We start from the raw sequence: 18,064 nt of genomic DNA, 5'->3' as shown, positions 1-18,064 counted from the left end.
CGCAGATGCTATCAAAGGCTTTCGCTCTGCAGTCGACCAGAACGCATCAGCCCGGTGCCCAAACGAGCGGCTCCACCTCCTGTTGTCTCTGCATTGTGACACCCCCTCCCCACATTTGTTGGTGTTGACAGATAAAGTGATGGTAATTGTGATTTTCTTTTTCCAGTGAAGTGGGACCCTTCCACTATCATCCTCTCATTTCCTGTGTGAAGAGCGGCATCTGCGTCGGTGCTTTTGGCAACTGATATCGGTTTGAACCGAGGAGCTGTGATTGTTATTCTCACTGTGCCAGAACCCACAAGAGCCACAGTGGACACAAAATACTGAGCAGCACCTGGTGTGTGAGCAAAACCGAAGAAGAGACACACTGAGAGAGAAAAATGCCCCCATTTGTCGATGTATTCCACAACGCAGCGCTTCGTATTCCCACACAAATAAAAGGGATGAACTCATCCTTTTAGGCAAAGGATTTCATTCACTGGAATTAGTATAACTGTATTTCTGGGAAAGCCCTTTATTAAAGTGACTGGGGTGAGTGTGTTGGGTGAGAGGTTTCTGAGTGCGAGCATGCATGTGTGTGTGTGTATGAGACATCTGTTTACATAAGTGGGAGGATGTGATGGTAAAGCCCTGGCTTGGGCCCTGGCCTTTTCACAACAGGGCCCAGAGCAGAGAGGAGATTCATCCCAATATTTGTCTCACTAAGGAGTAAAGCCAAACAAATCCGTCCTGCTAAGGCGCCCTCTGATAAAACTTGCAACGTTCCATGCACAGCTTTTCCCTGGACCACTCTGACTCCAAGATCTCTTCTTTCCTCACTGCGCACAGTTTACTGGTGTCAAGTCGCAAGTCAACTTTTCCATCTCATTAAATGCTCTATCTGAATGGAAATGCTAAAAAAAAAGAGCCATAATAGAAAAAACAGCAAGTAAAAAGGTTATCTTGATGCCAAGACCAATCTTTCCTGAATACTGCCTCTTAAAAGTCACGTTTTTTTAAAAATATCCCTAACTTGTCTTAAATGCTACGCTGCATTAATTCATATTTTAGAGAGTTATAACGTTTTAGCATCAATCAGCCATTTGCTTTGGTTTGACAGCCTGTAATGTCACTGTTTTGATTCATTCATACATTAGTAAGATTTTAGGAAAAAATGAAAGAGCTTTAATAAATCCAAATGTGCCCTTTCAGCACAGCAGGTATCTAGACACTTAGCAACTAATGGGGGGACATTGTGGAGCATTTAGCAGCTAAAAACCACGGTGGAAGCTTCTTTTTATCAGTCCAATGTTGTTCCTACATGTCTTCTGAAGGTTTGGAAACGACTACATTATATAATGATAAGAAGTCATGGCAGTTACTCAGTGACAGTAACAAGTCAGGTGTTTTGAATAGTTACAGTACCATGAGTACATTAATACTTTCATTTAAGTACTACTCAGTATGTGTCACGGTTAGTGGGAGCCGACTGTGCGAGAGTGTGAAACGGAGAAACCAAGTGTGGACACAGAAGGAGATGAAACTAGGGTTAAGCAAAAAGCGAGCCGTTTATTCTGGCTGATAGGGGCGAGAGCTAACTGGAAAACCTAAACTGGGAAAATTAAAAAACTATGAAAACTGTGGGAACTACGAAAAACTATGAATCAGCTATGACAACCGTGATAACTATGATGATTATGATGACTAAGATGACTATGACTACTATGACAAGACGTGGAGGGAGGTAACACAGACGACCTGACGAAGACTGCAAGAAAGCACACAAACTAAATACACACAGAGGAGATTAGGGAAAGTGGGAACACATGGGGAAACAGCTGACACATCATGCCACGACAGGGAAAAGTAATACTAAGCACAAGGAACACGGAAACAAGCATTTCAAAATAAAACGGGAAATATGGAGAGGCGCAGACCTGACAACACTGGCTTGACAACATGAAACATATGACAGACTAAGATGTGGACACGGTGAACTCACGAGGAGCGCGAACACTGTAGAACATATAGAGGGAAAAGGGAATTGGAGATGAAACATGGAGCACAAAGAGATACTTCTAAATTAGAAGTTATAGTAGAAACGAAACTAGAATGAAACTCAACTGAATCCTAACTAATAATACCAACCCAAAAACGTAACATATAAACATGACAAGACGCAGACATGACACGAACTTGATAACTGAACCACACAGACATGAAACATGACAGGTAGGAGCTAACAATGACTTCGTCATGAACCAGAACATAAACAATGAAAAACCACTTTTGGTCTCAAAACACTGAGTCACATGACCCAGGACCATGACAGTATGTGTACCCTATCGTGGCCAGCCTGTGTGAGAACATTTTTATATGTACTACAATTTAAGGTAGTTGGAAATCTTATTATGATAGTTGTAGCTTTTGTAACATAGTGCGAACATTGTCACACATAGAGCGATTTTTACCATCTGTAAGTTAATAAACACGACAATTCCACATGTTACATGCCTGTATGTAACTTAACAAGTGAAGCCTGTGAGTCCATTGTTTACCTCAGCATGCCCGGTGTAAAGCATCCAAACTGAGGTGACCTTTAGAGGCTATCCTGAACTTTCTGGCACCAAATTCTGCTGTTTTTCCTGCTGCCTCTGTTAGCCTTTGTTAGTGGTTGTTAGCCCCAATTAGTTACTGTTAAGCTCTGTAAACTGCTGTTAGCCTCAGTTAGGTGCTATTTATGCTGCTTTCACTGAAACTTTCTTTAAAATGTCATTGTTTGACATTGTCAAACTTGGACAATTAGTAAATAAAATCTCATATAATGTAAGAATGTCATCAAACTGTTTAGCGCAAGGAAGCTGGGATTTTAAGAGCACTCGAGTCTAACGTTAGCTGTCATGAAGTGAGCTTCTAACCAGCTGTTGTTGTTATAGCTGTGCAGAAACGTGATCATTTGCTGACAGTATATATGGTGATATATAGTTTAAAAGATAATCACGACCTTTAAATCAAAACTAACTTTCAGTTTTAGACATATTTTAGTGTTTAGAGTAATCAGATTCCCCCTTCTGTGTTGCAGCTCTCAGGAATGTGGAGGAGAGTTATCAGTTCAGTGATGGCCTCCACTGTATGGAGCTTTTTGCTGGCTTGGTTTTGTTCCACTTGCCTCCTTAGTGAGAGAGGGGGGTCACTGAGTAGCCTGATGAGTATAAAAATGATTTCAATCATATGCTCCGGCTTTTGCATTCACTGGGTCACTGTGTAATAAAACGGCCAGAATTTGGAAAAACAGGGGATTAGATCTCCAAGGGGATCTAAGGGTGCCTCGTCCTAAAATGTGTTAATTTCTGGTTTGAAAACCTATGTTTTTTTTGAATGAGCCCAATTTACCAAGATTAATGCAAAGTAGTTTGGATAATTAATGAATAAATAAAAATAGGGGTTAGAAGGAGAAAACAGAAAAAATAAAGAGACTCTTTTTTTCTTGTTCTCGCTTTGATCCCATCATTTCCCTTTGTAGTCCTCTGCAATCATTAGATACCTACACACACACACTGCCTCCTCAGCTGTGGCTCATTTATGCAAAGTTTCACAACCTTTTACGCCAACATTTCGAGAAAAGCGTCTTTATAATCAGACATGCATGGGTGTCGATAAGAAGAGAGGCATCCATTAAAAGCAAAGTTTTATCCCCCTATGTAATTTCACTGAGTTTATGTGCGCTTGAAACCTCGCTGGATGACTTAGTGTTATGTCTCAATGCCTGAATTACTGACGGGGACCTATTACGGGGGAGTACAGGGCAGAAAAACGGCGCCTGGCACTGAATAAGTAAACTGGGTAAGCACGCAGTGGTCTTCAGCACACTCTGTGATTTTATAGACTCATTCAAGGTCAAAGCATGTGTGATTTTCCTTGTTCTTCTCCTGTGGAATAACCAGAGGTAGGGATATCCTGTTTCATTAGCTTTCCTCTCACTGCTTCTGCCGCCGTCTGTCCAACAAAATGTAACTGGCTGCTGCAGCTGAAATAGCAAATAGCCGGGGCTGCCTACATGGGTGGAGGATTATTGACAGAGAGGGAGGTCAAAGAGTAATATATGTGAGCGAGGATCAATTCATGCATCTACTCATATGTGTGTGTGTGTGTCTATATGGTCCTACGTGCAGTGCTTCCCACTGGATCTTATTTGTTTGTGCTTGCCTAATTTGTGCACATGTGCATACCTGCATGTGTAGTGTGTAGGTGGTAGTAAAAGCGTGAGCTCAGAGCATTATCTCATTTGGTGGCTCTCCCGGGCTGCAGGACAACGCCGTCCCTAATGGCCCCAGTGTTCATTGTGGCAGGGCAGACAGAGGGCAAAATGAGCTCCGCCATCTCCCTCCTTGGTAACCACATTGCCCCAAAGGACCCACTGCTTGCCAGGCTGTCCCACTCAAGCGCCGGCTTCAGCCCTCTGGGAGAGACACATGGGCTGGCTCGACAGCTAAACAAATTAGATCACCCTCAACCACTGAAAACACCAACTCAACCTAACCTGACTTCATACATTTCTTAGAGTTCTGTATTAATCTTTAATGGTATCTTAAACTGATCATAAAGGAACCAATTTTGTCATTTACCTTGAGTAAAAGTTTCTTTTGAGCAGTTTACAACTGCTCCTGCAGTGCAGCCGTTCGTTAGTCCACGCCAGACTTGGTTTGAATCCTGTCCAAACGAAGCAGCCACACCACATCAACACAGGAAGACACAATCAACTAGAACGGTGCATCCCCCTGCAAGGCCAGTGCCCAATTTTGCAATTTTAAAGATAGAGATCCAGACTAACATTTACAAAGTTCTTCCTTCTTCCATGCTGCAATTCCAAGTTTTGCTCAGCTTGGCAGGCCTTGCAGACAAACTAAAATAAATGCGTTGAACGCATGCCTGGGAATGCTCAGTGGGAGTCATTCTGTTACCTTAAAAAGATATCATAAAACTAAAAGACGTGCAGAGGATGTTTCGCACTTTCTGCAGTGGTCTCTGTTTAAAAGTTTTTGAGTGCTTGTTGGAGCCAATTAGGTCAGACGGCAGCAGTTGTACACACTTCTGTATCACTGTGTGGATGCTGGAGCTAAACCTAGAGGGGACTGTCAGAAAACATCAAGAAAGCTAAAGATAGGAATGGAGACAGGTTTAGCTGACAGATAAAACTCTGCACCCCCCCCACACCGAAATACAGTGTTCAACAGAACGCAACAGAAACACTGTCAAAAGCCAACAGGCTTTACATAGAGACTATTTCATTGCTAGAAAGTAGTTAGGACTAAGAAATACCCAAAATAACAGGCACAATGACTCCAGTCAGAATGGTCTGTTGCAACCAGGAGAGACGTGCTTTTGCAATTTGAGTGAACTGAACCTTAACCGACTTACAGAGCTCGATTTACAGAGTGATTTCAGCCAGGAATGCCCTGCACTTTGATGGAAGTTACTCATCCTTCTATTCTTTCGAGGACATCTGTTCTTCCTTGCACACACAGCAGGTGACTGACGTCTGCACACGCGCGCGCGCACACGCAGAGAACTCAACCTGTTAGCCTGACATAATGAAGCACGTAATCACATCCACGGACGCTGAGACACAAAGGAGTCATATCAAGAAGGATTATCCCTGTTACGCCCACCCACACACAGACACCCACACACAGACGTACACAGATGAGCTAGCATGCACGCAAAAGATGGCAAAGACGCATTATGAGTCCAAATAAGCAGAGTGCAACCACCGCGGGATCACAAAGAGGAGGGAGAAAGCTGGCACGAGAAGGTGCAGAAACACATACATAAACACATGAATCCTTTTTTTCCCCCCTCAAAATAATAATTATTTTAAGAGTCACAAAGAAAGAGGAATGAAAGACGGAAAGAAAAGAAAAAACACACACACACCCTCTGTGCAGCACAGGCTGAGGTCATCTTTATTAATAAACCCTCTGACAACAAACACACTCACATCAAGGCCTTCGCCCTCCCTCCATCCTTACTCCATGCTCCCTCCCTTCCTTAGCTCCTTGAGAAATGGCAATTGCCAGACTGGCTCAGTGGGAGGGTGTCTGTAACCACACACGCATGCACACAGACGCATGCACACACACATACACACGCATACACACTGCAGGATGGCCTAGAGGCAGCATGTCAGTGATCTGTCAGGGGGTAACAGTGCGGAGCAGGTGTGTGTGTGTTTGTGTGTATATGTTTTGGGGAGGAAGCAACTACAGAGAGGAAGACCAAACAGACAGGAAGTTTAGCCTTACACACACGCACACAAACACACACATAAGAAACATGCCCCGGCTCATTTGTTCCCCCTGACAGGAGAGGAGAGGGATGGTTCTCTGCAAGACGTGCCTGAGGGAGGAGGAGCAGCCCAGTGTCACTCCAGTCTTGCATTTGGGTGCTTGTTGAGAATTTCCTTGACACCACAATGGTACCCTTTTAGCATTCGACTTCCACATGTAGGGTTAAAATTGTGGAAAAGGTGTATTCTAGGCCATACCCTTAACTTTTCCTAACCCTGACCAAGTGCTTTTGTTCCCTAAAACTCCTATCCTGATGCCAACGAGCCATGGGCTCTGATAAAACTGCGATATTTCACGTAGCTTGGAGGGAATGAGGAAAGCAGGTGAACAAAGCCAAGAATATGTTTTCTACACATATGTATCTGCTTCTCCCCGTCTTTGTGTGTAATGTTGCTCTGTGAGAGTCCTGTGCTCTGCGGGGCTCTTGATGGGAGAATAAAGGCTGCAACTCTGAGCATAAGAATTCTGGGTAATAGCATCAAAGCAGGTGTATATCTTTTGTTTGTTAGCAGGAATTCAAAGCAGGAGCAAGCGTGCTGCTGCAGGAACACGTGAAAGCACGAAATACAGTCAAGACAGGTTTCCCATTCTTAGTTGTTACAAGGCCATGAGGGATGTCAGTTCCTTGTATCGGCTCTGTGGTCTCAGCAGGCAGGACCACACCTTGCACAGGATACTTCTTGAAGGGTGGCAACCATTGCAGCTCATAATCACATCCCTGAGCCGGCTCATCTAGAAGCTCTAAATCCAAAGAAGCAGTAATTCAATTAGTTGGGCCCAAATTTTTTGAACTATCCAACTGCAGATCAAAATTTGTAACTTTTATATAAACAGAATCAAGCTCACTTCCCTTAGAAATTCGTATTCAATAACTTTCGGTTGTCTATATTTGCAGAATGCCGGTGAGCATAGGTGATGTCTGAAACATTTATTCACTCACCTTGAGATTTTACTCAATTTACTGGAGTGCTCTGTGACCCTGGGTTATACAGGGAGTGCAGAATTATTAGGCAAATGAGTATTTTGTCCACATCATCCTCTTCATGCATGTTGTCTTACTCCAAGCTGTATAGGCTCGAAAGCCTACTACCAATTAAGCATATTAGGTGATGTGCATCTCTGTAATGAGAAGGGGTGTGGTCTAATGACATCAACACCCTATATCAGGTGTGCATAATTATTAGGCAACGTCCTTTCCTTTGGCAAAATGGGTCAAAAGAAGGACTTGACAGGCTCAGAAAAGTCAAAAATAGTGAGATATCTTGCAGAGGGATGCAGCAGTCTCAAAATTGCAAAGCTTCTGAAGCGTGATCATCGAACAATCAAGCGTTTCATTCAAAATAGTCAACAGGGTCGCAAGAAGCGTGTGGAAAAACCAAGGCGCAAAATAACTGCCCATGAACTGAGAAAAGTCAAGCGTGCAGCTGCCAAGATGCCACTTGCCACCAGTTTGGCCATATTTCAGAGCTGCAACATCACTGGAGTGCCCAAAAGCACAAGGTGTGCAATACTCAGAGACATGGCCAAGGTAAGAAAGGCTGAAAGACGACCACCACTGAACAAGACACACAAGCTGAAACGTCAAGACTGGGCCAAGAAATATCTCAAGACTGGTTTTTCTAAGGTTTTATGGACTGATGAAATGAGAGTGAGTCTTGATGGGCCAGATGGATGGGCCCGTGGCTGGATTGGTAAAGGGCAGAGAGCTCCAGTCCGACTCAGACGCCAGCAAGGTGGAGGTGGAGTACTGGTTTGGGCTGGTATCATCAAAGATGAGCTTGTGGGGCCTTTTCGGGTTGAGGATGGAGTCAAGCTCAACTCCCAGTCCTACTGCCAGTTTCTGGAAGACACCTTCTTCAAGCAGTGGTACAGGAAGAAGTCTGCATCCTTCAAGAAAAACATGATTTTCATGCAGGACAATGCTCCATCACACGCGTCCAAGTACTCCACAGCGTGGCTGGCAAGAAAGGGTATAAAAGAAGAAAAACTAATGACATGGCCTCCTTGTTCACCTGATCTGAACCCCATTGAGAACCTGTGGTCCATCATCAAATGTGAGATTTACAAGGAGGGAAAACAGTACACCTCTCTGAACAGTGTCTGGGAGGCTGTGGTTGCTGCTGCACGCAATGTTGATGGTGAACAGATCAAAACACTGACAGAATCCATGGATGGCAGGCTTTTGAGTGTCCTTGCAAAGAAAGGTGGCTATATTGGTCGCTGATTTGTTTTTGTTTTGTTTTTGAATGTCAGAAATGTATATTTGTGAATGTGGAGATGTTATATTGGTTTCACTGGTAAAAATAAATAATTGAAATGGGTATATATTTGTTTTTTGTTAAGTTGCCTAATAATTATGCACAGTAATAGTCACCTGCACACACAGATATCCCCCTAAAATAGCTAAAACTAAAAACAAACTAAAAACTACTTCCAAAAACATTCAGCTTTGATATTAATGAGTTTTTTGGGTTCATTGAGAACATGGTTGTTGTTCAATAATAAAATTATTCCTCAAAAATGCAACTTGCCTAATAATTCTGCACTCCCTGTAGACTGTATACAAAAGATGGTTTAAAAAAATGTCTAATTACACAGAAATCTTGGGTAAATGTCTGTGCACTTCCTGATACGTTTATGGTTTCATTCTCTACTTTTTTGATGTAATTCATGTTATTTTGTGAATCATCATTATAAAGATTATGATGATTTGCTGAGACAAAGTCTGTCTGAGCTTCACAATGGCCTTCATTAACCAAAACACTATGTGATGGTAGATGCATCCATCATTTATACGTCATGTAGAGGCCGACTCTGCAACAGCAGGGATGTTGTTTGGCATGGAGTGCTGAGGCCACTCTAAACATAGCGCACATGGATGCTTGTTTGATGGCTTTCTATCCACAGTTGTGGTCACAATTTGGGGTGTGACGGTTCTGAGATCAAGTCGTGGTTCTGTCTTCTCCGTGTACAACACACTAGGAAATGTTATTGAGCTCTCGGCATTAGCAAAGCCCCTTTAAGACATGCACTGCGTTCCATTAAACTGACAGCATATGAAGATGTCAGCTGCATCTAAATGCAGCCTTACTAGTTTGACCCGAGTACAATTTATGTGCAATCTGTTCCAGCACTGTAGCTAAGTGCAGGAATGCTAATGATATGTTTGCTTTGTGGGGAAACTGTCTGTTTTGCCCATTTTTGTCAAAATAAAAGCAGATTTTATGTTGGTGTAAACAGCTTGTGTGTGTATATATATATGTGTGTGTGTTTGTGCACCTGTAATAACATGTTAATTAGCCATGTAATCATTTTCAACTAATAGGGACGTGGAGGTGTTCTGTGAGGTAAATGACTGGTTGTAATGCTTGGTAGTCTAGTGACAGCTTTACTCTGTAGATGTGAACTGTATATACAAACAAATAATATTTTTTTGTTGTCCACGATGCAATTATGAACAAGTGATCATGCCTGTGGTAAAAAGCCCCCCCCACCCCTCCACTAAAATAATGACTGTGCTCGTTCCAGAACAACTTTCACAAGGAGTGACTTACATAACAGCGTGTTTACTACAGCGAAGCTCAGGAAAAACAAACGCATGAAAGCTTTATGAACTGGGTATATGTTTATTCACTGGTGAGCTGTATCATTTTGCTAGAGTGAAAAAAACGTTACAAGATGTACACTCTGTGACAAGATAAATTATAAGTCACACTAGATCGTCAAGGGAGCTTGGGAACGGAGCATGTGACACATTTCAACCTCAGCAGATCGTCTTGCTCTGTAAATTCAGAACAGCTGGCAAATTTCACCATTCGCTCTGGTTAGGCTGCATTTAACGTTCGGTTCAAAAGCAATTTCTTTTTCCACCTCAGCAAAGCTGTTTTATGGTATTTGTGCTTCTTTTGGATGCAACGGAGTGGAGACATGGCAAAGACAGGGAGGGTACAAACACGAATGCTGCCAGCTGGTCCAAAGCAAGCTGAGCTGTTGGTATGAGTTACATCGCTCAACCCTTTTAAAAGCACAGAGACGTCCGCGTTTCTACAACGAGGGCTCACTTTCTGGTGCGCTCTCACAGGATAAAGTAGTTGATGCTGTTGAGGGAGGCTTGTAGGTGTATCATGCTAAACAACATTCACATTCACAGTCGCTAAACAGTAAACAACTGCAGGCCCAGACACCGTGACCAACGAGGATTATATGACCTCGTCATGAGATCACAGAGCCTGGAGCCGATTGCTCGATGTGCTTTAAACTGTCAGGAGCAGGGGGAGTCGAGATGAAACTCTCCACCCAAACCCTTGACTCACTCACATTTGATCCATTTCGAATGCGAACCTAACCGGAATCAATGGTGCGGTAATGGAAAGCGAGAAACTGCGTTAAAATGTAATGCAACCTGTTAAATGCTTGCCGTTCGATGCTGAATGCTGAATGCATTGCCTGTAACACTGTAAGATTAAATCTCTTCAGTTGAGTAGGGTAAGGGAAAGGAAGACAACGTTTGATTTGAATTCGTAAATTTGGATGTTTATTGTGTTAGTCGGTACTTTTGCCAGATAATTGTGGTTCATGGATTTTTGAGTTAGACTACAAAAGAACAACCAGGATTCAATTTGTTCTCATCAACTTTGAGACACAGCCTTTAGATGTGTGATAAGGAAAGATCATACAAACCACATTTTTTAAGGTGGGTTTGCAATGCCTTATGGGAAGTTTGACTATAGGGTTTTACTGCATACAGCACAACACCACGTTTTGGAGGCTCAACATATTCTGGCTGTTGCCGCATTCATTTTTCTGGAGTCAGGAATGGCCGTTTTGGGATGCGAGGGTGGAGCTAGCTAATTTGGTTAGCAAACCTTACAGTTTGAGTGCAAGGTGCAGACAAACATATTTGTTAATTAGTGCTAATTCATCAACTACCAACATGTAAAGGCATTCAGGCTGGTTCAGTGATATGAATTAGCACCAAGTAAGGCCTACTAATAGCAACTGGCTAGTGCTTCTTACCTAGCCTAGCAATCAAAGCAGCTTTGCACTTAACTTTAAATCTCAGGCCTTGGTCACAAAAGCCTAAAAGCCTGGTCAGTTTTTATCTTGGTAGCTATCTTGGTCTTTATCACTGGTAGCTAGGGCTGCACGATTTTGCATAAAATGAGAATCACGAGTTTTTGGCTTAGAATTGAGATCACGATTCTCTTTTCCAGTATAAATATTTATTGCACTTATTAACTGCACATCAACTTCGTAACAGTTGAGACTGAACATAAAAACAATAAATAAACATAAAAACAACAAATGTCTCACGTTTTGTTGTTGCCGCAAAATGTTGTACTGCTTGAAATTCCGTCTCCACCGTTGCTCGACGCTGCGTGTATAGAGCAGGTAGTGCAACAATAGAAAAATAGTTGCGGGACGGCACTGTGTAGCGTTTGTCTAGGGTGTTGATCATTTTCCTAAATCCCTCGTTTTGCACAGTGTTGATGGGAGCCATATCTTTGGTCAGGTGATAAGTGATAGCCTCCGTAATTTCTTTGTGCCTGCGGGAGTTCGATGTGTATAGGGAAGCGCTGTATAAGGTTCCCGTTATTGATGTTTGGGTGGTTGACCGGGACGGATTTTCTCCTGTCACTTTCTCGTCATCCCTGACGTGCTCTCCGTTGTTTTTTCCCTGCTAATTTTAGCATCACAGCACAGCTTCTGTATCACGTGGTATAAGGCTCTGCCCTTGTCATTTGTTGAGCAGAAAGAGTGAGCGCTTGTTTTCATGCAGATTACGTCTCGGATCAAAATGCGGTACAATCGTCGTCGTCTTTTTTTTTTTTTTTTTAAATCGTTGTCATTTGGAAATGAGATCGCACATAAGTATGAATCGAGATCACGATTTTCTAACGATTAATCGTGCAGCCCTACTGGTAGCCATGAAAAATTGATCTGCAAAATTGCCCCAATGGTGGTTTTGGCTTTCGTAACTGAGTCCCTCTCATGACTTGAGTCAGGGGCGCCACTGACTAACCAATTGGTAGCATGAAGTCTGCTGACGACACATTTTTGATTGCCTATAAGTAAATGGCCTGTATTTGTATAGCGCTTTAGTCCCTATGGACCCAAAAGCGCTTTACACTACATTCAGTCATCCACATTTTCACACTAACATTCACACACTGAAGTAGGTACCAAAAAAGGACCTGGTACCAGATACTACAACCTGGAATACCCTGGAAACTGAGTCAAACACTCTGCAAACACTTACCAAACACTTTCTATTTAAGAGTGAAACTGTTGAAAAGTGTAACACAATCCCAGAGACTGTTTGCTTTTGCTGTATAGTTGGGAATTTATAGAAACTGACTTGCTTTGGAGCCAGCTTCATGTGGCCACTTGAGGAACTGCAGTTTTGGGCAACAGTGGAGGCTGCAGCTTGGGTTTAACAGGCTGACAGCCTAGAAGCTGGAGAAAATAGATCATTACTTCACCTACATCACAATAACAGATGAGGCTCAATAAAATCGTCTTCATCTAATTCTAACCCAGACATAAAGTTCAGGATCTAGAACCTGTAATTTATTCATGCAAACTGTCATCTCATGCGGCTTTGTCACTGGCAAGCTTTTTCAACTTTCCATCAACTGTCACAAATTGCAGACCATTTTGAATAATATCAACATAAACAAACCTTTATGCGGAGAAATGTGAAGCTCATTGGTAGCCTGAAACATGCTGTCAGCCCTCGAATCAAAGGCTCAGCAGTCAATTTAAAATGGGGGGAAAAAATGTTCTCAGTCTGCAATGGAAGCCACATCTCCACACAACCAACGCCAGTGTCGGGCAGCATGTTGAGACAGACTGGCAGCATGTAAATACAAACTGGCCTGCTTAAAAGGATGCGTCAAATTTAAGAGAAATCTGTCATTCTTTTTTTTATGATAATTTAGGCCCATGCTGAGAAATTCAAAAGCACTGTCTGCATTCTCCTCATTTAAAACATGAAGGCCACTGAGGTAAATAGTTGCAACAGTAAAATCTAAACAACAAACCACAGCACTTCAATCAACTGCTCTTACAAAATAAACAGATTACAAAATTACTAGAAAGTACAGTTCAGCAAGCCCCCGAAAAAAAGCATTCACTGGTGCTTCAAGTCAAGGCAAGAGACGAGAACTAGGCCATTTTATTGCTGCAATGGAAAAACAAAAGCGGCAGGGTGTCTGGGTGGCAAACAGGGAGTGGGGAAAATGACAGCAGTATAAAAAAAATCAAATAAAGACTAACAATAAATGAAGTGCAGACGAGGACTGTGGTCACCAAGCAGAAGTCAGAGACTTTCTGGCCACAACAATCACACATTCTGCCACTCCATTTTTTATCTGCCGTATTTGTTGCTTTCCTATTTTTGTCTCCATCACTCTATCACACTTTTTCTGACTGTCTTTCATCATCTCAGACACTTCTCAGGCTCCTGTTCTCCCTCTATAACCTTTCTTCATTTCAACCTCCATTGTCTTTTTTCCTCCCTCTCCCATATTCTGACTTTCTCTCAACCTCCTCTTTTCCAATCTATTTAGCTGCCTGCCACTGCATCTCTGTCTCTGTTGGGCCACTTTTCTTTGAAGTCATAATTCCACACTCTGGGAAACACAGTTATTTGCATTCTTGCCAGAATCTTGAGATTGATACCGCTCTCATGTCTGCATGCTAAATACGAAGCTAAAGCCAGACGACAAGCTAGGTAAACTTAACATAAAGATAGAAAATAAGGAAACACGTGGCTCTGCTTTAAAGATGAAAAAACAAAAGACAAAACACATATACTGGTTGATTAGTCCACCTACCTCTAAATATCTGTAATTATCAGTGTTCATGTTCATGCAATTAAACCACAGGTTTCCTTTTAGATGGATGTTTTTATTTTGTGAAGAGTAAGAGTCGCAATTAAAAAATGATGAGCCATGTCAAAGTAAAAATGGTTCAACATTTTTGTTTATTGTTTTCCACAACTAAAAAAGTACAAATTTGTTTAGCATGTAGCCTTTCACCTAGCTTAGCATACTGAATAAAAAAAAACATCTACAATGGCTGAAAAATTAGCTAGTTTTAGCTAGCAGTTATTTTACAAACTGAGAAGTACTTCTTGATCATTTTTTATCCACCAAGAGAAAAAGATTTTAGAGTAAAGATATGATGGTAATATATATTAGTTTGTATCTTACTAAAAAAACAATACGCTTCAGTTTTACAAGCTTCAGAAAAGATCACACCTCAACACATTCTTAGTTATCATAAGAATGGCAATGAGTTGGATTATTTATTTAGTTAGGGTGTGTTTCTAAAGCCACAGTAATGTCTCTATATTGACCTTACAGGAAAGGATTTAATTCCTGTAATTTTTTTAAAGAACTGATGAATAGCATTATTTAATGATTGAATGAAAAGCTTTATTAAAATGATTTATGTTCAGTTCACTCTTTATTTGAAAGTTCATCTTTCAACAAACAAACTCAGCATTAACTAGCATTAAGCAACACGAGTACATACTTAGCATATCAATACACACTGCACATAAAGGTTCTTAACCGTTATTATTCACCTCATGTTTGCACACATGTTGTTCACACCAACACAAATGTGCTCTGAGAAAAAAGAATTTAAAGAAATGCCCAGTTAAATGACACTAACAAAACTAGGCTAACACATGGCTATGACATAATGATCAGTCATGAGGGGAAAATGGTATTCCCCAACTGAGTGTGAGTGATTTCTGGAGGTTACAGTTGCTAGCATGTAACTGGTTGCATAGATCTGCACAGTCCTGTACTGAAAACCATCTTGCTATTGCTTTGGACCCTAGCAGGTTGCCACACCACAGTAGATTGTATGGCAGATGCTGGATTCTTTGTAAAAATTTGGAAACTACTTGCCAATAAATACTAAAACTGTAACAAGTGCATCACAAACTGGAAACAAAGAATGTCTACCTTCAAAGTAAAAGTAGTATCTTACCACAGAAGCCAACACATTTCAAAAGCCACGACTTTTACTTTGAAGGTGAAATTTCTCTGTTTCCAGTTTGACTCCAGTTTTTTCCCCAGTTGCACTAAAGCTTGGAGAGTAAATATTGATTATTGCAGGCAAGTCAATCTGCTGGTGTCCACTGTTAACTAGGTTTTTGGTGCAGCACCCACGTTTCACCCGGCAGCAGCCAGCATCCTCCATCATCATCTCACCAACCGCTTGGATTGGCGTTTGGTTGGCGGGTTGGTTTTTGAATGGGTTTCCTTTGGTTGCCTGAGTTTGCCAGGTGATTGCTGATTGGCCTGTGTGCCTGAGGCTATTCCAGAAGCTAGTAATTTAACCTGAGTTTGTCTTTTTAATTAAGCTTCTGAGCTGTTGCACTGAACTTTAATATTGCCTATTTGGTCTATTGACGCCTGGTGCTGGCAGCTGTTGTGGTGATTCCTTTTGCATCATGATTTTTCTGTTAGTTTAAGTATATAAAAAAAAGCAAATTTTATCATTTACTAGTGAAGTGCTTGTTTCATGACTGAATGCAGACTATTCACATAAAATAAATGATAAAGAATCAAACAATTCCTTCTGCAAGACGAATCGATTGGTTCCAGCTGCTGGTACTGCAAAATGCAGCAAACACACTCACCCACTCACAGTGACAGCGATACACCCTGATGTCTTTGTAGTCTGGTATCAACACTAAGGCGCACTTTCCCAGGTGTTTGAGTTTCTGAGTCAAAGGTATTTCATAGTGAATGAAACAGCCCACAAAAGAGAAGCACACAGCATGCTTCAAAAAGCCTTCATACTAATTACAAACTGCCTGTTTGTGATGGGTTTTTTAAAGTGTGGGAAGTGTGGCACATTATGACAGAACAAGAATATGTGAGATCAGTGTGATGAGTGCGTGTGAATGTGTTGGAATGCTGTAACCCATGTTTTCAAAGATTTTGCAATGGATGCCCCCAGCCCCCCGTGTGCATGTGTGAGCATGTGCCCACATCTTAATCTCACTCAGACAAACCCAGCAGAGATTGTAGTAAATGTTGTTAATAAAGTCTAGCAGGAGATCTGTCTATCATGCATGTAACTGTGCTAACACATACACAAATACAGACACATGATATGGAGATAGCGCTAGTATAATTAATAGTAATAATAATAATAATAAATAGTAACACTAAAATTACAGCCTTTACGCACATACACAGGATCAGAGACAAACATCCACACATCCGCTCACAAAGAGACAAAGATGCACACTCACATATATTCAGACACAAAGACCCACACGCAGACAAGCTGACAAAAACATTACACGAAATACACACAGACACGCACACACTGCGACAGACGGTGTGGGTTTGACAGCAAGCAGCAGATCCACCACTGCCACTGTGATGCACAAAGCAACCCCACTGATCAGCGGCACAATCCCCATGTGCTGCCAGCGCAGTGGCAACACGCTGCGACGGTGAACGCACCTTTGTGTGCACCGCATAATACGGCAGGCGTACAACGCTGCAGCAGCTCATGGACAAAGCATTCGAGCGCGTCCGCCCAGCTGCGCGTGACAAAAGTCAGAAACACACAGAGCACCGTGACGGCCCTCACACAGGTTGTCGTTCATGAAAAAGTGTGAACAAATGCAAAGGTGCTCACGTTAAAAGGGGCTCATAAGCAGTTCCTGCTCATGAGTAACCAGAGGGCCGCAGCCATGAGTAAAATGGGTGTAGCATTAATTCTGAATCTGGTTTTGGTGAAGAATCTGCAGAACAGATTGATCAGAAGTAGACTTTTCTGAGTCACTGCGATGAGGCTGTTTACCAGCCTTGTGAGTCTGTCATGTGTCATGCCATAGTGCGGACCCGATGACACCTACTGCAGCAGGAAAGACGCTTTTCAGTACTTGAGCTTGTGCTCATATGGATGCAGTCAGACCAATAAGCAAAGGGAACCACTGAGCTTTTATGGTAAGGTCCTCAGTGTATGATTGAGACCCAAGAGTACAACTGAAGCTCTTATATATAATTCATAGGCTATAGCCAGCACCTGAGGATAGCATAAACACATGTGAAAGAGAAGGAGAATCTGCCTTACCTAACGGCCCAACCACAGCAATCCACACATGCTGTCAATTAATTTGAAAAACAAATTGTAAAGAAACTAAACTAAACACACACATGAGGCCTACAGAAACACAAATTATAGTTTTTGCACTTTCGGGTGGAGATTTAGATATCTATTACGGCAGCTTCTCCAACAAAGGCAACGAGAAAAATACAGACACACGCTCAGCAAAACCCACAACCCCACCCCTCCTTTACCAAGCTAAGCATCGGGGACACACTCTGACACACTTAGCCGAAACCACACAGAGACCCGCTGCGCAGACAGACACGTCAGTGCACGCACACACAGACAGACACAGCAGCTAACTTCATTTCAAAATCAATTAATTAAAAAGCACAGTCCTCTCCCACAGGGAGTGAAAGACAAATTTGAGGATTTTAATCCTGGTACACAAATCAGAGCTGTTCGGCCACAGAGATATGAGAGGACAGGATGGATAGAGGGATGGACTGTCAATGAATTTTAAGAAGGGAAGCCCATTTAAAATGGTCACATCTATCTATCTATCTATCTATCTATCTATCTATCTATCTATCTATCTATCTATCTATCTATCTATCTATCTATCTATCTATCTATCTATCTATCTA

The 18,064-nt window shown here is 42.0% G+C and overlaps 1 protein-coding gene across 1 annotated transcript in view; it reads right to left on the bottom strand.

The window, feature by feature from the left end:
* Positions 1-18,064, bottom strand: part of sema4c (sema domain, immunoglobulin domain (Ig), transmembrane domain (TM) and short cytoplasmic domain, (semaphorin) 4C) — a 107,657-nt gene that overhangs the window by 75,335 nt on the left and 14,258 nt on the right. The window lies entirely within an intron of this gene.

This window comes from Haplochromis burtoni, unplaced genomic scaffold, assembly GCF_018398535.1.
Source record: "Haplochromis burtoni strain Fernald_Lab_line unplaced genomic scaffold, NCSU_Asbu1 Contig_226, whole genome shotgun sequence".
NCBI lineage: Eukaryota > Metazoa > Chordata > Actinopteri > Cichliformes > Cichlidae > Haplochromis > Haplochromis burtoni.
Note: the sequence above shows the minus strand (reverse complement) of the source record. Positions and strands in the feature narration are given on the sequence as shown.